General features: G+C 38.1%; 1 non-coding gene and 1 pseudogene across 1 annotated transcript; one reads left to right on the plus strand and one right to left on the minus strand.

Moving 5' to 3' along the window:
* Nucleotides 1–9,394: 9,394 nt before the first annotated feature.
* LOC122096637 lies at nucleotides 9,395–9,499 on the minus strand. The gene has a single exon (XR_006145352.1). It is a non-coding gene; the product is annotated as a U6 spliceosomal RNA (small nuclear RNA).
* A 4,465-nt stretch (nucleotides 9,500–13,964) lies between these two features.
* On the plus strand, nucleotides 13,965–14,413 carry LOC122096620 (annotated as a pseudogene).
* Nucleotides 14,414–22,691: the final 8,278 nt, after the last annotated feature.

Consider the following 22,691-nt stretch of genomic DNA (forward strand, 5'->3'; position numbering starts at 1 on the left):
TGTCCTACAGTTCCATTTTTCTTTTTAAAAAATACCAAAACTTTTAAATATCATCACTTTCTGTCTTTTAGAATCTAAAAGAGAAATAAATTCACATTTAATTTAATAAATTCACCTTTACTTTTAAAGCAAAATGCTTTAAAAGTAGGAGATGATAAAAACAGGCCCCCATGAAGTAAATTTTCTTCTAATTTTAAAATTATTCTGAAAACCTTGTGCTGGTTGGTCACTCCTGTAATCTTGTTTACTTGAGATATCTACTCAGGAGGCTAAGATCTGTGGATAACAGTTGGAAGCCAATCAGGGCAAAAACATTTTTGAGATTATTTTTCAAAAAATTTAATAAAGAGCCAGGAGTGGAAATGTAGCTTATATAGTAGTTCACCAATCTAGATAGGAAAGGCCTACCAAGACCTTAAAGCCCTGAGTTCAAATTCTGAGCACTCCAACACACTTGTGCGCACACGTGCACACACACACATTTATTCAAAATACCTTCATGTCAGTGTTTTGCATTTATTTATTTGTTAATGAGATTATATGGATAAAATAAGGGAAATTAAATCTTCAATCTCAGAACATTTTTATACATTTTTTTATTTTAAAAATACTGCACAGAGAAGTGACATTTACATGAGCAAGGTAATGAGTACATTTCCTAACAAGCATTGTTACCTCCTCCTTTATTTTCCCCCACATCCCTTCTCTCCCACCTCCGCAAGTACACTCCACTCCTCCTCTCTCCTTCCCCTGCATAAATTGTAAAATTCATTTTCAACAGTGTCTTGTGCATCTCATTGTTACAATGGGTCAACCTGTATCCCTATTTAAGCATTTTGTTGTTTTCTTCTTCTCCCCAAATTAGAGAAACGTATATACAAGATGTAGGTGCACCAACTTCACATACAGTGAAAAAAGGGGTTATAGCGTGGTTGAAGAACATATAAAGAAAAAAAAATCACATCGTACAGTATAAGTATGTTAGAAATAATAGCAAGATACAATCACTTGTGTACCTATCTTGGCATTCGTTTAGCTTAACATCATCTTATCTGGTCAAATGCACATAGTTTTTGACATTTTCTGATAATCCCGGACATATCTTAGTTATTGAAAATAAAGAGAAACCATGGGACCTATGTTTCTTTGGACCTCGCTTACTTCACTTAATAAATTTTTTCCAAATCTTTCCATTTCCTAACAAATTGGGCAATGTCATTCTTTCTGATGGAGGCATAGAATGCAATTGTATATATTTACCATGTTTTCTTTTTGTTTTTTTAATTTAATTTTATTTTATTTGAGAACATACTGTACAGAGGGGTTACAATTACATGGGCACAACAATGCATACATTTCTTACCAAGCATTGCAGCCTCCTCCTTTGTTTACCCTTCACCTCCCTTATCAGCCGCCCCCTCCCCCCCCCACCCAATCATACCCCCCTCCAACCCCACACCGACATTGTAAAGCTGGTTTTGACATGACATTTTGTACTTCTCATTGTTGCAACAGGTCCACCTGAATCCTTAAACGACTTGTTTGTCCCCATCTCCTCCACATGTTATACTGACATCAAATATAGTGAAAGCGGGGGTTACACTGTGGGGGAGGGACATACAAAGCAACAAAGAAATAATCTTATAAATGCGTTAGAAACACATGCATGAAAGAAACAAAAACCTTAAAATACATATTTGAGGGTTCGTTTTCCTGACATCACATTATCTGACCTTTTCCGCTTGACTCATACCTATACTAGATGTTGCAAATAAGGGAAACCATGGGACCTATGTTTCTTTGGGCCTGGCTTACTTCACTTAATATAATTTTTTCCAAGCCTTTCCATTTCCTAACAAATGGGGAAATGTCATTGTTTCTGATGGAGGCATAGAATTCCATTGTGTATATATACCACATTTTCTTGATCCATTCATCTACTGAGGGGCATCTGGGTTGGTTCCATATCTTAGCTATGGTAAATAATGCTGCAATAAACATAGTGGTGCTGGTAGCTTTAGTGTGGTCTTTTTTGTAAACATGCCCAAAAGTGGGATTGCTGGGTCATAGGGGAGTTCTATGTGAAGTCTTTTGAGGAACCTCTATACTGCTTTCCAAAGTGGTTGAACAAGTTTACATTCCCACCAACAATGAAGTAAGGTTCCTTTCTGTCCACATCCCCTCCAGCATCTGTTGTTGTTAGAGTTCTTGATTTTTGCTGTTCTAACTGGTGTGAGGTGATATCTCAATGTTGTTTTGATTTGCATTTCTTTTATGGCTAGGGATGTTGAACATTTCTTCATGTGTCTATTGGCCATCCTTCTTTCTTCTTCAGAGAAGCTTCTCTTTAAGTCTTTCGCCCACTTACTTATTGGGCAGTTGTTTCTTTGAGGATTTGTTGTTGGGTGGTTTAATTTTTTGAGTTCCAAGTATATTTTAGATATGAGACCCTTGTCCGTTGTATGGCTAGTAAAGATCTTCTCCCAATCCGTGGGCTTTCTATTGATCTTGCTAGCTATGTCATTTGCCCTGCAGAAGCTCTGCAACCTTATGCAATCCCATTTGTCCAACCTTTCTTTGATTTGTTGTGTTTCCGGGTCTCTATTCAGAAAATTTCGGCCTGAGCCAAGGAGACCCAGAGTTTGTCCTATACCATCCTGTAATGTTTTCAGAGTGTCTGCTTTGAGTTCAAGGTCTTTAATCCATTTGGAGTTGATTCTGGTGTAGGGTGATATATAAGGATCTAGCTACAGTTTTCTACATGTAGTTAACCAGTTTTGCCAGCACATTTTCTGAAGAGGCTGTCTGTCTTCCATTCTATTGTTTTAGCTCCCTTATCGAAGATTAGATGGCTATAGGTCTGTAGGTTCATTTCTGGGTTTTCAATTCTATTCCATTGGTCCTGAGGTCTGTTCTTATGAGAATACCAAGCTGTTTTGATTACTATGGCTTTATAGTAGAGTTTGAAATTTGGTATTGATATTCTTCCAGCAGTGTTCTTTCCGTTGAGGAGCGTTTTTGCTATTCGGGGTCTTTTATTGTTCCATATGAATTTTTGGATTGCCTCTTCTATTTCCTTGAAGAATGAGGGTGGAATTTTAATAGGTATTGCGTTGAATTTGTAGATAGCCTTGGGAAGTATTGCCATTTTCACGATGTTAATCTTTCCAATCCAGGAGCATGGGAGGTTTTGCCATTTTTTAAGTTCTGTGTTGATTACCTTTTTCAAGATTTTAAAGTTTTCATCATAGAGGTCCTTCACTTCTTTAGTTAATTCCTAGGTATTTTATTTTTTGTGGGGCTATTACAAATGGAGTTGGTTTCCTAATTTCAGCCACACTTTTCTCATTGTTGGCATACAGAAAAGAGATTGATTTTTGGGGGTTAATTTTATAACCTGCTACTTTGCCAAAGTTTTGAATCAGCTTGAGTAATTTGGGAGTGGAGTCTATGGGATTCTTTAAATACAAGATCATGTCATCTGCAAAGAGGGAGAGTTTTATTTCTTCTTTCCCTATTTGGATCCCTTTTATGTCTGCATCTTGTCTTATTGCTGTAGCTAGGCATTCTAATACTAGATTGAAGAGAAGTGGAGAGAGTGGGCATCCTTGTCTTGTTCCTGAGTTAAGAGGAAATGGCTTTAGTTTTTCACCATTGAGTATAATGCTGGCTGTAGGTTTGTCATATACAGCCTTTATTGTATTGAGGAATGTTCCATGTATTCCTAATATTTCCAAAACCTTCATCATGAAGGGATGTTGGATCTTGTCGAATGCTTTTTCTGCGTCTATTGAGATAACCATGTGGTTCTTATTCTTGCTCCTGTTGATGTGATGAATAATATTAATTGATTTGCGCATATTGAACCAGCTTTGCATCCTTGAAATGAATCCTGTTTGATCGTGGTGTACGATTTTTTGGATGAATTGTTGAAGTCGGTTGGCCAAAATGTTGTTGAGAAGTTTTGCATCAATGTTCATCAAAGAAATGGGTCTATAGTTCTCTTTCTTTGATGAGTCCCTGCCTGGTTTTGGGATGAGGGTTATGATGGCTTCATAGAATGTGTTCGGTAGTGAGCTTTCTCTTTCAATTTCATTGAAGAGTTGGAGTAGAATTGGTGTCAGCTCTGCTTTGAAGGCCTTGTAAAATTCCGCTGTAAAACCATCTGGTCCTGGACTTTTCTTAGCTGGGAGGTCTCTTTTTGCTGTTTTTATTTCAATGCTTGATATGGGCCTGTTAAGATAGTTTAACTCATCTTGGTTTACTTTTGGCATGTCAATATTTGCTAGGAAGAGGTCCATTTCTGCCAAGTTCTCAAACTTAGTAGCATAAAGTTTTGAGAAGTATTCCCTTACAATGTTCTGAATCTTGGTTGTTACCATGGTGATGTTTCCATTCTCATCTCTGAGTTTATTAATTTGGGTGTGTTCTCTTCTTTTTCTGATAAGATTTGCTAAGGGTCTGTCAATTTTGTTAAGTTTTTCGAAGAACCAACTCTTTGTTTTGTTGATTCTTTCTATAGTTCTTTTGGATTCTAATTCATTTAATTCTGATTTAATTTTGATTATTTCTTTCTGTCTACTGGATTGGGGTTTATGTTGCTGCTCTTTTTCAAGGAGGTTTAGATGTGTCATTAAATTGTTAGTTTCAGATCTCTCAATTTGTTGATGTAGGAGCTGAGAGCTATAAACTTGCCTCTGAGTACTGCCTTTGCTGTGTCCCAGAGGAGCTGGTATTTTGTGTGTTCATTTTTGATGAATAGCATGAACATTTGAATTTCCTTTCTAATCACTTCTACGACCCACTCATGATTCAGCAGTATGTTGTTCAGCCTCCATGTGATACCGGACTTTCTTTGGTGGCTTTTGGTGTTGAGTTCTAATTTTATTCCCTTGTGGTCAGAGAGAATGCAAGGTATAACTTCAATGTTTCTGAATTTAGACAAGTTTGCTTTGTGGCCTAAAATGTGGTCTATTTTAGAAAACGTTCCATGTGCTGCTGAGAAAAACTGTATTCTGATGCTGCTGGGTGAAATGTTCGGTAGATGTCTGTTAAGTCTAGTTGATCTATGCAGCTGTTTAGATCTGCGGTTTCTCTGTTGAGTTTTTGCCGAGTTGATCTATCTAGTGGGGAGAGTGGTGTGTTAAAATCCCCAACAATTAATGTCTTTGGATCTGTATGGGATTTGAGGGAAAGTAGTGTTTCTTTGGTAAATTTGGGTGCTCCATTGTTTGGCGAATAGATATTTAGAATTGTAATATCCTCCTGAAGGAGAGATCCTTTAATTAGTATGTAGCGACCTTCTTTATCTCTTCTCACGAATTTTAATTTGAAGTCTATTTTATCTGATATTAGGACTGCAATTCCCGCCTGTTTATGGGGTCCATTGGCTTGGTAGATTTTATTTCAGCCTTTAACATTGAAAATGTGTTTGTTTTTATGGGCCAGATGTGACTCCTGCAGGCAGCAGATAGAAGGGTCTTGTTTTTAATCCAACTATAGAGTCTATGTTGCTTAATTGGAGAGTTCAGTCCGTTAACATTAAGAGATAGGACTGAGAGATATTTGGGAGTTCCTGCCATGTTATCCACCTTCTTGGGGGCTGCGAAAACTGGGTTCTTCCTATGGTTCTTGGATTCTCAGTTTGGGTGCAGTTTCTTGGCCTTTATTGCGGTCTTGTTGGTTTCCTATGTGTAGGACATCTTTAAGAATCTTTTGTAGGGCTGGTTTGGTGGAGATGTATTGTTTCAATTTTTCTTTGCTATGGAAGGTTTTTATTTGGCCTTCAGTTATGAAGGAGAGTTTAGCTGGGTACAGTATTCTTGGTTGATAGTTGTTTGTTTTTAGGGCATGGCATACATCATTCCAGGCTCTTCTTGCTTTGATTGTCTCTGCTGAGAAATCTGAGGTGATTCTAATTGGTTTCCCTTTATCAGGTGATTACCCTTTTCTCCTTGACAGCTTTAAGGATCTTTTCCTTGTTCTGAGTTGATTCTGTGTGGATTATAATGTGACGGTGGGATGTCCTATTCTGTTCTGGTCTATTTGGGGTTCTAAACGCTTCTTGTATCTGGACAGGCCTATCTTTTTGAATGTTTGGGAAGTTCTCTGCTAGGATCCTGTTAAACAAATTTCCTAGACCATTAACTTCTGTTTCTAGGTGCTCCTCTACACCCATTATCCTTAGATTAGGCCTTCTGATGGTGTCTTCCAGGTGTTGGATAGATCTATCATATTTCTTGGATTTGTCTTGGGTGGTTGTATGTTCTTTCTCTATAATATCTAGGCTGTCTTCAATCCCTGAGATTCGATCTTCTGCATGGTCTAACCTGCTGTCAAGACTCTCTACTTTGTTTTTTTATCTCTTTTCCTTCTAATTGGTCAGCTTTGATGGCTTCAAGTTCTTTGTTGAAGCTCTGTTTTAGGTCTTGTATGAATTTCTTTACTTCCTTAATTTGGTGTTCAGTGTTTGTCCTCAAATTACTTAGTTGATTGGTTATGGTTTCTTTGGACTCCCATTCCTTCTGTTGGGTTCCATTCAGCATTCCCTTTGTGGTCTCCCTGACTTCCTTCAGCTCTTTATTAATGGATTCCATGAATGCCTTTAGTGATCTTTGTGTGTTCTCTACCTGGTCTCTCAATTCCTGTATTACTCTTTGATTAGCTTCCTCCCATTCGTGGGATTCCTGCAGATCTCTTTGAGTGTTCTCAGCCTGCTCATGCCATTCCTCTCTTTCTCTTTGAGTATTCTCAAGTTGTTCAGGCAAATCCTGTATCAGTTTTTGAGTAGCTTCCTCATGCTTATGATATTCCTGTATAAACTTCTGGGATTCCTCCTCTCTCTCCCTATCACGCTCATACAGAGTACTTTGTACATTGTCAAAATTCTCATTTATCATGTTTGCCAGCAGTGTTTGTAGAGCTATTTGGGAACTCTCCTCTGGATTATTCGTTATCTGTTCTAACCCCTGATTATCAAGATTGGGAATTGAGCTAACCAATTTGCCATTTTTCTTGTGTTTTTCTGGCTTACTCTGCCCATTTGAGATGAAGATAGCACCAGTTTTGTGCTAGAACACTATCTTAAGGCAACCATCAACCAAAGTTTGCATTTGTACAGTCAATAGTCTACAGATACAATCTAGTTCAACAGAAACATCTATTCGACATCAAACAACTATATGTTAAAGGACTTCGAACCGCAGAGAAGAATTTGGAAAACCAGAAATTATTAGGGTTAGGGAGAGATGTGGGTAAAAAATAGGAATAGATTGGTGTGGGGAGGCACAGGGAGAGTTAACTAGGTCCTAATCACAATGCAGGAAATAGGTTGGGTAGGATGCAAGTAGAGAGAGAGATAAAAAGAAGAAAGGGAAAGGGGAATGAAAAGAGACCAGAAAAAAAATAGAAACGTAAAAATAAATGTTATTATAGAGATTAAAAGACCATCTATTTATAGAGGAATGTGAATATATTGAGAGAAAGGGAGGGACATAGAGGAGATGTGAAAAACTTTAAAAAAATGCTTAAAATATTATATAGGTATAAAGAGGTAGTACTGCTATTAATGAATTTAAGTCTCAGAGGTTTTGAATTGAGTAATAAGTTTGTGGATTAAGTGTGTACACAATGGGGGATAGGGTCTACTGGTTAACTACGGGTTTATCTGAGGATGTGCAGGACTAGAGTTAAGTCACATAAAGAAGAACAAAAGAGAGGAAAAGGTGGAAAGGAAAGGAAAGTGAGAAGAAAAGATCAGAAGTTCAGTAGAGCTAGACAAAAAACAAAAAGATAATTAAGAATGAAAGAAAAAGAGAAAGAAGACAAGAAAAGAAAGGAAAACACACATTCACGTATTCCTAAAATAAAAATTATAAGAGGAGAAAAAAAAGCTACTGGAAAACAATTATTTTTTCAGAAGAGGCAAAAATTAAAGATTAATAAAAGTTTTAGAAAAGGAAAGAAATTTTTTTATATATATAAGGTAACAAAAAACAAAAAAAAAAGACAAGAAGAAGAAGAAAAAAAAAGTTCTTTGATTTTTTTTTGGGGGGGAAGGGGGGAAAGAATCCTGTAATCCTGTATCTCCCTTTTGTCTGTAACCAGAGTCTGATTGGAGTCTCTGGTCAGCTTGAGGTCCTGTGGCTGGATTGGTTTCTTAAGTCAGTTTGTTGGAATAGGCAGAAAAATGCTCTGCTTTACCCAAGATTTTGAGATCCCCCTCCTAGGTTAGTTTACTGGGAGGGTGATCTGCTTTGAGAATCACAAAAGAGGGGGATGCAGTGATGAGGCTAGGTTCTGGTTAGAGTTGAGGCCTTTCAACAGACAGTAGCTTTTCCCTGGGGCTATTTTGTGAAAAAAACTCACAGCACCCAGCCTGAAGCCATTCTTAGGGTTTCTGTTTTTCAATTGATTGTGGTGGCTGCTAGAGGGAGGGGCAGCCTCTGGCTCTGGTTACCAGGTGAGGAGAGCCACTCCAATGGCTGGTGCCTGAGCTTTGTGACTTTTCCCTGGATGGAGCTGAGTCTGTGAGGTCAATTGGCCTTTAAGTTCTTGTGACCTGCTAAATGACTCGTTGTATTCCAAGGCCTGAGCTAGAGCTAGTCGCTCCTCCGAGCTTTGTCGGTATCCAAGATGGAGATCACCTGTGCTGGGTGGGGAGGGCTGGCCTTCCCTCCTCTGCTCCCTGAGAAGGAGTGAGGAAGTTGGGCTTCTACTCATGCCGAGTCTTGGATCCTGGGTCGTCTCTGGTCTGCAAAGTGCAGGATGAAGTTGTCCACTCCTTGTCGGTTCTTGCTGGTGTTGAGTAGAATCTGCTCGCCCGCTGCGTCTGGCTTCTTCGTCCCGGACTGTGTCTCAGGTATGACCCCGCGGCGGTGGTCGCCACCGCGACCCTGCCGCTGCAGCGGCAGCTGCTGGCAAGCGCTCAGATGTGTCTGCTTGGCTTCCCCTCTCTTGACTAACTCTCTGTCCTGTGATGGCACACTTGGTGTGATTCCCTGGCTTGGGACTGTTCACTGGAACTCTGAAACTGCTTTCTATGCAAGAGCTTGCTCAGATTCCAGCTTCTCCTCCGCCATCTTCCCGGAACTCCTTTACCACGTTTTCTTGATCCTGTCATCTACTGACGGGCATCTGGATTGGTTCCATATCTTAGCTGTGGTAAATAATGTTGCAATAAACATAGTTGTGCTGGTAGTTTTAATATGGTCTTATTTGTGATCCTTTGGGTAAATGAACAAAAGTGGGATTGCTGGGTCATAGGGGAGCTTTATGTGGAGTCATTTGAGGAAACTCCATACTGCTTTCCCAAGTGGTTGAAGAAGTTTATACTCCCACCAAGAATGCAGTAGGGTTCCCTTGTGGCCCCATCCCCTCCAGCATTTGTTGTTGTAAAAATATGGATTGCTTCACGAATTTGCAAGTCATCCATGTGCAGGGACCATGCTAATCTTCTCTGTATCATTCCGATGTTAGTGTATGGGCTGCCGGATTAAGCAGAGAACATTTTTTATATAGAAGGTGTAATTGATTTTCTTAGTCAATTCCACAAAAAAGTAAGTTCAAAAGAATTGTCATGAAATTTTAAAATCATGCAGTTCTTACATAAGCACACATTTTTGATGTTGGTATAATTTGTGGAGGGGAAGGGGAAAATGTTTAAATAGGGATACAAGTAGACCCATTGCAACAATGAAAGGAACTTTACAACTTTGGCATCTCTACTACTGCCATAGCTGCAGATTATAACTTGATTGCTTCTTTTGAGGTAAGTATCCCTATACCTGGGTCTGCTTGGACTGTGGTCCTCCTAACACAAGCAAAACACATAGCACTCATCAAACTCTAACAGAGTTTCTGAAACTTCTTCTTTGTTTTTTTTTTTGGTTTGGGCTTGCCTGGAACTGCAATTCTCTAATCTCTGTTTTCTAAGTAGATAATATTACAGGTTTGAGCCACTTTATCCATTAAAAGTATACAATTTCAAGATATCTTGATATTGCCTATATTTGTGCTTAACATATATAGCTAACCTTAATTTTCTCCCTCTTTTGTTTAGTAGTCTGAGTTGAAAACATTGACTTTCTTAATATACATGGCTTTGTTTTGGGTGGAATCCCATCACAATCCAAAAAATCTCCCAAAAGTTTATGTCGAATCATGGAAAAGAAGGCTTCAGGTTGGAAAAATAAAACAAAAAAAACCCCAAAGATCCTTAACTTATAATTGCAGTATACTTATAGTGTTAGTCAATACTTTCTGAAGTATGAGAAGAGAAGGAAGACAGAAATGTGAAAGATGTCAGGTCTCTGGAATTTCTGTAGTTGTCACTTTATGTTATATTCTTCCTTAAAACTTGCTTTATTAAAACCCTCTGGGTGGATATTAGTTGGACTGTTTGGTAACCTTACCCAAGAAATGAAGCTGAGGGCTGGGAAGGTGGCTCAGTGGTAGAGTGCTTGCCTTGCATGCATGAGACCTGGGTTCGATTCCTCAGCACCACATAAGCAAAAAGAAAAAAACCGGAAGTGGCACTGTGGCTCAAGTGGTAGAGCGCTAGCCTTGAGCTGAAGAGCTGAAGGACAGCACCCAGGCCCACAGTTCAGGCCCCACGACCGGACCCCCCCCAAAAAAATCTTTGGGCTGGGAAGCTGGCTCAGTGGTAGAGCACTTGCCTTGCATGCTCGAGGCCCTGGGTTCGATTCCTCAGCACCACATAAGAAAAAAGCCGGAAGTGGCACCATGGCTCAAGTGGTAGAGGGCTAGCCTTGAGCTGAAGAGCTGAGGGACAGCGCCCAGGCCCAGAGTTCAGGCCCCACGACCGGACCCCCCCAAAAAAAAGAAATGAAGCTGATTTTAGAATTCTGATGATTTGGTAAATAAAGGAATAATGAGAATGAGCACTGATATTGTCACAGAATGAGCCGACAAGGTTCATTGCTGAACAGCAAAACAAAGCAGTTTCAAGTCTGATGATGCACATTCGAACATATATAGATAGATACATATATGTATACATATACAAACATACATGAAAAAGTATATATCCAGTAGAATATAGAGAGAAAGTTGGTGTGACAAGTATTAAACTATATCAAACTGGTTGCAGGAAAGGTCCAGTAAAATATCAATAGTTTAGCATAGATTTTGCATAGATTTGTAAAGGATGAAAATTCTTTCCTCATTTTATACTTTACAAGTATCTTTAGTACGTTTTAACTTTTTTTATATTGTAGTTGGAGCACCTATATAATGCTGAGAATTGGAATTACATAAAGTATGCAACATGAATAGGCCAGCCAGTATAGGAAAGTTCATGAGATTCTTATTTCCAATTAACCACCAGGAGAAATGGAGTTCCAGTTCAGATTTTATGTAGAGCACTGGCCTTGAACAAAAAAGCACCAGTCAGGCTGTGAGTTTAAGCCCTAGGATCTACAGAAACAAAAACACAAAATATAACTTTGAGTTAGATATTTTATAATGAAGCGTTTTTATGCACTCTACATTGTTAGAAAGACTAGATTTCTCTGTTAGCTTTATAACCTATCATAATAAGTGATATTGTCCATTTATTAAGCAGAAAGGCTTACTCAGATTTATAAGTTTGAAGGTTTCAGTGTAAGTGTATGTTCAGTTGGTTTTATTGCTTTGGTGGCCTGTGACAAGACAATGTCAAGGTGAGGAGTATATCAAAAAGAAATGTTTTTGACCTAGAATGATTAAAAGAGAGAAGAAAAAGTAGATGAGTGTGCATGTTCTCAGAGGTTTCACTCTGAAGAACTTAATCTCCAGAAGAACTATTCAGGTATTCTCCACAGTATGGGAGGAAATGGAAAGTCATTTTTCTTTAACACATAGGTCTTTCTGGGGCATTCTGAATTCAAATGGCAACATCCTCACCAATGATAATGAATTGTCCAGGGGTGGAATAGATATTGCTATAAATTCCAATCAGATCTCAGCAGACTAAATATTTTATGGAATCCCTATTAAAATATTTTCTTGCAGACTGACTGGGTCTTCATACTACATATTTGTATATCTGTGTGTATGTGTGGGTTTGAATAAACTAATACAGCAATGTAGCAAATTAAAGTATTAGTAAGGCCTTTCTCTTCTCATATCATGAAAGCCTGCCACATTTCTCAATCAAATCCCATTCAAGATTCAAACATTAATGCTCTCTCAATAGTTCTGTATGCAAACCCAGGTACATTCACTTCATTTAAGACGGCAATGATATATGAAAATTTTAAGTCTACCATGGAAAAAAATTATATTAAGCAAAGTTAGCCAGGCCCAAAAACACTTAGGTCCCATGGTTTCCCTTAATTGCAATAACTAGTATATGTCTGAGTCATGCAGAAAACGTCAGATAAGTTGATGTTAGGGAAATGAACCCTAATATATGTATTCAAATGTTTTTTTTTCTTTCAGGTGGTTGTTTCTAACACATTTATAAGATTATTTCTTTGTTGCTTTGTATGTCCCTCCCCCATGGTATAACCCCTGCTTTCACTGTATTTGAGGTTGGTAAAATTTGTGAAGGGGAAGGGAAAAAAGAAATGTTTAAATAGGGGTACAGGTGGATCCAATCCAACAATGAGATGTACAAGTCGTTATATGGAAAAACGAACTTTACAACTTTGGTGGGGGCAGGGAGGAGGATTGGGTGGAGGGGAAGGGGAGGGAGAATGGGAAGGTATGGGAAGGGGAAACAAAGGAGGAGGCTAGAATGCTTGATAAGAAATGTACTCATTATCTTGCCCATGTAATTATAACCCCTCTGTACATTATTTTCACAATATAAAAAGAAAAAAAGAAAGATTTAAGTCTTCCAATTACGTTGTCACCAAGGAAACATGTACAATATTTCCTTAAAAAATATCTAGATTGTAGAACACTTTAGCCAGAAAATTGAAGGAGTATACATTATAGGATTTAATTTAAATATTTAGTCACTGAAATGGATATTCTATATCCACAACTTAGAGCCCCTTCAAAATACATAATTGCAAACCTCATCTATTACCATCTTCCGTGAAGACAGTCCTTGCTGAAAACGAACCAAATGTGGTAAACCAATTAAAATGTACGCCTTTGTCAAATGCTGTTGTTTTAAAGCATGGAAGTGATAGAACAATTAATGCCAGTGAACAGCTGGTTCTGAGTATGGAAAGTGATTACTTTGGACTCTAGGTGGAAAAATCCACAGATGTTTCAGATTGTGCTTCATTTTGGCATTTGTGAGATATATTTTGGAAAGCACAATGAATGAAAGCATGTTGTTTTATAAAGATTTGCTGACTGACAAACCAGAGAAAGAAAACTTATTGAAATGTTTCAAATGAGAAGACAGACAATAGGGTGGGTAAGATGTGGTATGCAGCTTTAAATACAGACTGAAGCAAACCAAAGAATAGGAACTTTTTTTCCTTAAAAGCTTTCTGGGCGTATTGTGCTATACACTATAATGATGAAATGATCATTTCTATGGAAAAGTCATGAAAAAACATTGTCACCTGTTGAATTTCTTTATAAAGTGAATCTTAATTGACAAGAATGAAGAAATTTAAATATGTTAATAAAACATTATCAAGTATTACTTTAATTTTTGATTAAAAGTTAAAGCAAACTGACAGACTATTAGTCCATTAAGATTTATGTTTCCTGTCATATTTATTTTCCTTTTGTTCCTCTTTTTTGGGTGGTGATATTTTTTTCAGAAAGGCAACCTAGTCTTAACCATTACCCACAAAATTTATGCTGTCAGAGAATCAGAGCTTTTTTTTTTTAATTAAATTAAGACAATAGTAGGCTCATTTTATGCCAAACCAAAATATAAACACCAAAACATTTTTCACTAAAAAACCACTCATATAAAATCATGAGGGGGAAAAGGCTCAGGAGGACCAGTATAATCCAGGCGCAGGAAGAAAGGCTTAGGAAAACACCTGAACATGTGGCATCCCAATGCATGGCAGCCGGTGCAAAATGCAAGTATCCCTTACATGGGTTGCCCTGGAGGTTCCAATCCTGGGTGTCCACCTCCTTTGTGCCCACAACCTGTAAATCCAGCCATTCCTCCTGGTCCTGTACCCAGGTGTCCCTTTCCTCCAGGACCTCCCCAGGGGAACCCAGCTTTCCCTCCATGTGGACCCTCTTATCCTGTGCCACAGCCACAGTATCCAGGATACCAACCCTCAGGTCCTTACCCTCCCCATGCCTACCACCTGCACCTGGCATATGTCCTGTGAATCCCCTGGCTCCTGGCATAGACCCACGAGCCCCAATGGACAAGAAAACACTGAAGAAAATGAAGAAAACACATAAAGAGGTGCACAAACACCACAAGCATGGCAAGCATTCTTCCTCTTCCTCCTCCTCTTCCAGCAGTGACTCTGACTGAATTCAGGGCCTGGACTCTCCCCTAAGTCTCACCAGTTTTTCTCTCATCAAGCTTCTGCTGTGGTGTTGTACTAGGGGGAAATTAGCCCTCTGATCCCCACCCCACCCTCATCTGAGCCTTACCCTGCTGTTCAGCCCTGACTGGCTAGGGAAATGGATAAAGTTGGCTAGTAAAGACCATCTCCTTCCTGGTTGATCGATCTTTTGTTTTATTTTTCTTTCTTTTTTTTTGGTTCGAGACTGGGACTCCAGCTCAGTACCTAATGCTTTTACTCATTGGCTAGCACTCTAAAAATTGAGCTGTGCCTCCAATCTCAAGAGCTGAAGACTTTAACAGAGGAGGAGTTTTTGAAGATGGCGAAACCTGTGAGCTAAATGCTGAAGACAAGTTTAAATTCTGTAAAATGTATTTTTTTCCCTTCCAGTTCCGTTTGTAATACGTGTGGTTGGTGGAAATTTCATAATGATAAAAAACCTGTACTTTGTTTTTTATAAAGGTAGCATACTAGGATCATTTAAAGCTAGATATGTTCCCAGCAGGCCTCCTAATGATTTCATTAACTGCAAGGCTGCCTTGATTCAAAGCAAGAGTCCATTTGGTTGATGAGCTTTCTGGAAATGTAATCTCTACTCCTTAGCTCAACATGCTAGCTCAGGTCCTACTCTCATTTTCCAATTCTCAGTCCAAATAAAGCTATTTTTTTCTGGTAAAAAAAAAATGAGTACTTGGGGGAAGATGGAGGAGGAGAAGCTGGAGGGTAAACAAGCTCTTACATAGAAAGCAGTTTTAATGTTACAGTGAACAGTCCTAGGCTAGAGAGTCACACCAAGTGTGCCATCACAGTAAAGAGAGTTTGGCCAAAGAGGGAAAATCCAGGCAAATGACAGATCTGAGCACTTGCCAGGAGCCACAGCTGAGGTGGCAGTTGGGACAGCGCCAGTGGCTGTAGCCCCCATCCCTACAGAGAGAGTCCACGACAAAGGCCCCAGATGTGGCCGGTGAGCGGATTCTACTCAACACCAGCAAGAACTAACAAGGAGCAGATATCTTCATCCTGCAGATCACAGACCAGAGACGACGCAGGAACCAACACTCTGGCATGAGTAGAATCCTGACATCCTCACTCCTTCTCAGGGTGCAGAAGAGGCAAGGCCACCCATCCTCCACTACCAGAGATCTCCATCTAAGATACTGACCTCCACAGGGCTGAACAGATAGCTCCAACTCAGGCCTTGGAAGAAAACAAAAGAGTCATTTAGTAGGTCACAGGAAGTAGACATGACCTGCCAGGCTCAGCTCCACCGAGGGGAATGTCACCCCACCCAGCCAGTAGAACCAGTGTCCTCAGAGGAGTGATTTCCTTCACAGGGTAAACAGAGACAGAGGCTGCTCCTTCCTACAGCAGCCTAGACAAACAATTGAAACTCAGTAAAAAAAAAAAAAAAAAACAACCCTGAGAATGTTTTCCATGAGTGTTTCAGGAATTTCCCCACAGGGAAAAGCTATTATTTGCTGAAAAGCCTCAACCCTACCTCATCAAGGCATTTCCACACTGAAGGAAACAGCCATCTCCCTCTTTTGTGATATTCAAAGCAGATCTCCCTTCCACGGAATAGCCTGGGAAGAGGATCACAAAATCCTGGGTAAAGCAGAGCATTTTTCTGCCAGCACGAAAATAATTGACTTAAGAAACCAGTCAAGCAAAAGGAAAACCAAACACCACAAGCACACCAGAGACTCCACCAAGAGACTGGTTATGGACGCAGGGGAGATACAGGGGCTTCCCATACCACACCCCCCAAAAAAATCCCCAAAATCAAAGAACTACTTTTTTAACCTTTTTTTCAATTTTTATTTTTTAAAAATATGTTTGATGTTAATTTTTTTCTCGTAATTTTTATTTCTGATGTGTGTGTGTGTGTGTGTATGTGTGTGTGTGTGTGTTTAATCTCCTTTGACATTTTGGTCCTTTTTTATTGTTTTCATTTTTTTTTCTCTCTTTTTTGTTTGACTTAATTGCTGTTCAGCTCATCCCCAGATACATACCTGTGGTCAATTATTAGACCTTATCCCCCATTGTGTACATACTTAATCCTGAAATTTATTACTCGATTCAAAACATCTTAGGCTTAATTTCTATAATAGCAGTATTATCTCTTTATACCAATATAATTTTCAATTAACTAATTTTAATTTTCTTTTATTTTTTATTTTTTCATATTTCCTTTCTATCCCTCCTCTCATCTCATCCTATCCTTTTCTTCTCTCAATATCATTTCTTTAAACTTACATAATTTTGTGTTTCACTTCTTAGATTTAAATTTTTGTTTATCCATTTTTTCTTTATTTTTAAAAAAATCTCTCTCCTATCATTCGGTCCAATCAATTTCCCTCTCAGAGATTAGGACTTGTTTAAATTCACTCTTCTTTAACCTTTCCACATTCCTCTAATCCTAATTTTCTCCACAATTCTCCCTAAACCTAATAATTTCTGGTGTGTCAATTTTTTGACACACCTTTTTGCTTTTACTACCCCATTAGTCCATGGTTGTTTGATGATGAATAGGTTATATCTGATGAACTAGATTGTATCTGCAGCCATTTTGACTGTGCAACTACAGGACTCCGGTTGATGCTTGCCTTAAAATAGTGGTCTAGCACAAAATTGGTTTTACTTTCATACCAAATGGGCAGAACAAGCCAGAAAACACAAGAAAAATGGCAAGTCCAGGTATATGAATTCCCACTCATGATAATCAGATGACAGAATACTTAATGAATAATCCAGGAGAGAGCTCCCAAAAAGCTCTACAAGAACTACTGGTAAACATGGTGAATGAATACATTGAAAACTTGTAAAGGACTCAGTGTGAGTGTGATAGAGAGCGAGAGGGGGCAAACCAAAGATTAATATAGGAATCTTGTGAGCATGAGGAAGCTACTCAAAGATTAATACAGGAATTGTATGAGCAGGTTGAGAACAGTCAAAGAGAAATACAGAAATCACATGAGAAGGCTGAGATCAGTCAAAGAGAAAGACAGGAATTGCATGATTGTGAGAAAGCTGTTCAAAGAGTAATACGGGAATTGTGAAAGAGGGATGAGAATAGAGCAAGATCAATAAAGGCATCCATGAACAGACAGCTGAATGAATTCAGGGAGACCACAAAAGGAATGCTCAATGGAGCCAAAGAAAAGTAATGGGAGTCCAAGGAAAACATAACGAATCAACTAAGTGATTTGAGAAGAAACACTGACCACCAAATTAAGGAAGTAAAGTTTATACAAGACCCAAAACAAAGCTCCAACAAAGAATTTGAAGCCATCAAAGCCAAACAATTAGAAGGAAAAGAAATAAAAACAAAGTAGAAAGTCTTGACAGTTGGTTAGACCATGCAGAAGATCGAATCTTGGGCATTGAAGACAGCCTAGATATTATAGAGAAAGAATGTATAACTATCCAAGACAAATCCAAGAAATATGATAGATCTATTCAACATTTGGAAAGCACCATCAGAAGGCCTAATCTGAGGATAATGGGTGTAGAGGAGCACCTAGAGACAGAAGTTAATGGTTAAAATTTATTTCACAGAATCGTAGCAGAGAACTTCCCAAACATGCAAAAAGATAGGCCTATTCAGATACAAGAAGCTTTTAGAACCACCAAACCAGACTTACAAAAGATACTTGAAGATGTCCTACACATAGAAAACCAACAAGACGACAATAACGGCCAAGAAACAGGCTCCAAGTGAATAAAATTAGAATTTAACACCAAAAGCCACCAAAGAAAGTCCTCTAACACATGGAGGCTGAACAACACACTGTTGAATCACCAGTGGGTCATGGAAGAGATTAGAAAGGAAATGCAAATGTTCATGATATTCCACAAAAATGAAATCATAAATTACCAGCTCCTCTTGGACACAGGAAATGCAGTACTCAGAGGCAATTTTATACCTCTGAGTTCCTACATCAACAAATTAGAGAGATCTGAAACCAACAATTTAAAGAGACATCTAACCTCAGTGAAAAAGAGCAAACAAAAAAACTCCTGTCCAGTAGATTGAAAGAAATAATTAAATCAGAATTAAACGAATTAGAATCCAAAAAAAAAAAATAGAAAGAATCAACAAAACAGAGTTGGTTCTTTGAAAAAATTAACAAAAATTGACAGACGCTTAGCAAATCTTATCAGAAAAAGAAGAGCACACACAGAAATAAACAAACTCAGAGATGTGAATGGAAACATCACCACAGAAACAACCAAAATCCAGAACATTATAAGGGAATACTTCTCAAACTTTTATGCTAATAAGTTGAGAACCTGGTAGAAATGGACTTTTTCCTAGCAAATATTGACATGCCAAAACTAAACCAAGATGAGTTAAATCAAATTAACAGGCCCATATCAAGCATTGAGATAGAAGCAGCAATAAGAGACCTCTCATCTAAGGACCAATGGATTTACAGCGGAATTCTACAAAGCCTTCAAAGCAGAGCTTACACCAATACTCCTCCAACTCTTCAATGAAATTGAAAGAGAAAGTGCACAATAGGACTCATTCTATGAAGACATCATAACCCTCATCCCAAAACCAGGCAGGGACTCATCAAAGAAAGAGAACTATAGACCCACTTCTTTGATGAACATTGATGCAAAACTTCTCAACAAAATTTTGGCCAATCGATTTCAACAATTCATCCAAAAAATCATACACCACGATCAACCAGTAGTCATTTCAGGGATGGAAAACTGGTTCAATATACGCAAATCAATTAATATAATTCATCACATCAACAGGAGCAAAGATAAGAACCACATGGTTATCTCAATAGATGTAGAAAAAAGCGTCTGACAAGTTCCAAAACCCTTTTATGATGAAGGCTCTGGAAAAATTAGGAATCCAGGGAACATTCCTCAATACAATAAAGGCTGTATATGACAAACCTTCAGCCAGCATTATACTTAATGGCAAAAAAAAAACTAAAGCCATTTCCTCTTAGGAACTAGACAAGGATGTCCAATCTCTCTACTTCTCTTCAATTTAGTATTAGAATGCTTCGCTACAGCAATAAGACAAGATGCAAATATTAAAGGATCCAAATAGGGAAAGATGAAATAAAACTTTCGCTCTTTTCAGATGACATGATCTTATATTTAAAGAATCCCGCAGAATTCACTCCCAAATTACTCATGCTGAGTCAAAATTTTGGCAAAGTAGCAGGGTATAAAATTAACACTCAAAATCAATGGCTTTACTGTATGCCAACAATGAGAAAAGCATGGCTGACATAAGGATAGCAACTCCATTCGTAATAGCCCCACAAAAAATGAAATACATAGGAATTAGATTAACCAAAGAAGTGAAAAATCTATGATGAAAACTTTAAAAACCTGAAAAAGGAAATGAAAACAGAACTTAGAAATTGGGAAAATCCTCCCATGCTCCTGGATTAGAAGGATCAACATCATGAAAATGGCAATATTTCCCAAAGCTATGTACAAATTCAATGTGATACCTATGAATATTCCAACCTCATTCTTCAAAAAAATAGAAGAGGCAATCCAAAAATTCATATGGAACAATAAAAGACCCCGAATAAAAAATGATCCTCAGAAAGAACAATGCCGGAGGAATATCAATAGGAAATTTCAAACTATACTACAAAGCCGTAATAATCAAAACAGCTTCATACTGGCACCAGAACAGATCTCAGGACCAATGCAATAGAACTGAAATCCTAGATATTAACTCACAGATATATAGCCATCTAATCTTCGATAAGAGAGCTAAAAAAAATAGAATGGAAGAAAGACAGCTTCTTCAGTAAGTGGCTGTCAAACAAAATTGGTTAATCACTTGTAGAAAACTAAAGCTATATTCTTATATATCACCCTGCACCAGAATCAACTCCAAATGGATCAAAGACCTAGAGTTACAGCATACACCCTAGGTCTCCTTGGTAAAGGCCAAAATTTTCTTAATAGATACCCAGAAACACAACAAATCAAAGAAAGGTTGCACAAATGGGATTACATATAATTGTAGAGCTTCTGCATGGCAAAGGATAAAGCTAGCAAGATCAATAGAAAACCCATGGATTGGGAGAAGATCTTCATTAGCCATAAACAAACAAGGGTTTCATATCTAAAATATACCTGGAACTCACAAAAGTAAATCCAACAACAAATCCTCAAACAACTGCCCAATAAATAAGTGGGCTAAAAACTTAAAGAGAAACTTCTCTGAAGAGGAAAGAAGCATGGCTAATAGACACATGAAGACATGCTCAACTTCCCTAATCATAAAAGAAATGCAAATCTAAACAGCATTGAGATACCACCTCAAACCAGTTAGAATGGCTATAATCAAGAACTCTAATAACAACAGAAGCTGGAGGGAATGTGCACAGAAGGAAACCTTATTGTATTATCGGTGGGGGTGTAAACTTGTTTAACCACTTTGGAAAGTAGTATGGAGGTTCCTCAAAAGAATCCACATAGAGCTCCCCTATTTCCCAGCAATCCCACTTTTGGGCGTTTACCAAAATGATCACAAACATAACCATACTAAAGCTACCAGCACAACTATGTTTATTGCAGCATTATTTACCATAGCTAAGATATGGAACCAACCCAGGTGCCCCTCAGTAGATGAATGGATCAAGAAAATGTGGTATATATACACAATGGAATTCTATGCCTCCATCAGAAAGAATGACATTGCCCCATGTGTTAGGAAATGGAAAGACTTGGAAAAAATTATATTAAGTGAAGTAAGCGAGGTCCAAAGAAACATAGATCCCATGGTTTCCCTTATTTGCAATAACTAGTATATTTGTGAGACAAGCAGAAACCGTCAGATAAGTTGATATTAGGTGAAATGAACCCCAAGATAAGAACTCAAATGGTGTTTTTCTCTTGCTATTGTTTCTAGCATATTTCTAAGATGATTTCTTTGTTGCTTTGTATGTCCCTCCCCCATGGTATAACCCCTGTTTTCACTGTATTTGATGTTGGTATAATTTGTGGAGGAGAAGGGTAAAACAAATTCTTTAAATAGGGATACAGGTGGACTCATTGCAACAATCAGATGTACAACAGGTTATGTCGGAAAACGAACTTTACAGCTTTGGGTTGGTTTGGGGCTGGGGAGTTGGGAAGGGATGGTAAGGGGAAACAAAGGAGGGGGCAACAATGCTTGATAAGAAATGTAATCATTACCTTGCTCATGTAATTGTAACCCCTCTGTACGTATTTTCACAATAAAAAAAATCATGAAATTTAAAGTAAAAACCCATGTCAATTTTTTGTTTTTTTTTTGTGGTCATGCGGCTTGAACTTTGGGACTGGGCGCTGTCTCTCAGCTCTTCAGCTCATTGATACCACTGTACCACTTGAGCCACAGTGCTGTTTCTACTTTTCAAGTGGTTTATTGGAGGTAAGAGTCTCACAGACTTTTCTGCCCAGGCTGGCTTTGAACCACTGTCCTCATTAAGAGACTCCTGAGTAGCTAGGGTTGTAGGCATGAGCCACCAAAGCCCAGATCCAAGTCAATTTCTAAAAAGTAAGCTTATTGAAACTTCTGGCTTTTTCCAATAAACAATCTTACTTTTTAGCATTAGTTCATAATTATGAGTTATTTTTAGATGTAACTGTGAACTTTTTAATAGAATCAAACATAATTTTTACTATTACTCAGTATTTCACAAAATCCACTCTAATTAGCTTTCCCCAAAGTAAATTATTACATACTACATTGCTCACTATTATTACACTCTATATTATATATAGTGTGAAGCGAAAATAATTTGGACCATTTCATATAAATTATTAGATGGTATTTTAGCGTTATAAATACACATCTGTGACTTTAAAAGAAGGAAAGAAGATTTTAGAGTTAAAATCAAATGTAAATGTGTACTGTGTCCTAATTAAAGCAAGTTTGTGAGTTCATACAGACAAAATTATTTTCTTTCCACTAAAGGCTTTGAAGTAATACTATTGGAAATAGTGAGAAAAGGGGAGGAAGAATTCAAATCATGTCAAAGAATGTGTCTGTTATTCTGCTACCCCCTCCATTAAGAAGACCTACCTGGTCCCAGATGTCACAAAACTTCAAGTATGTCTCTTAGAAATCTATATGGAAAAGTTCTAAATCACTGATTATTTATGTACTTTCTGTTATATGAAACAAAATATAGACACAAAACAACTGAAATAAAATGCACACATATGTTGAAGTCACCACAGCTGGAAAAACAACCAACAAAG

The sequence above is a fragment of the Dipodomys spectabilis genome, unplaced genomic scaffold (genome assembly GCF_019054845.1).
Source record: "Dipodomys spectabilis isolate Male_0828 unplaced genomic scaffold, ASM1905484v1 ptg000016l, whole genome shotgun sequence".
Taxonomy (NCBI): domain Eukaryota; kingdom Metazoa; phylum Chordata; class Mammalia; order Rodentia; family Heteromyidae; genus Dipodomys; species Dipodomys spectabilis.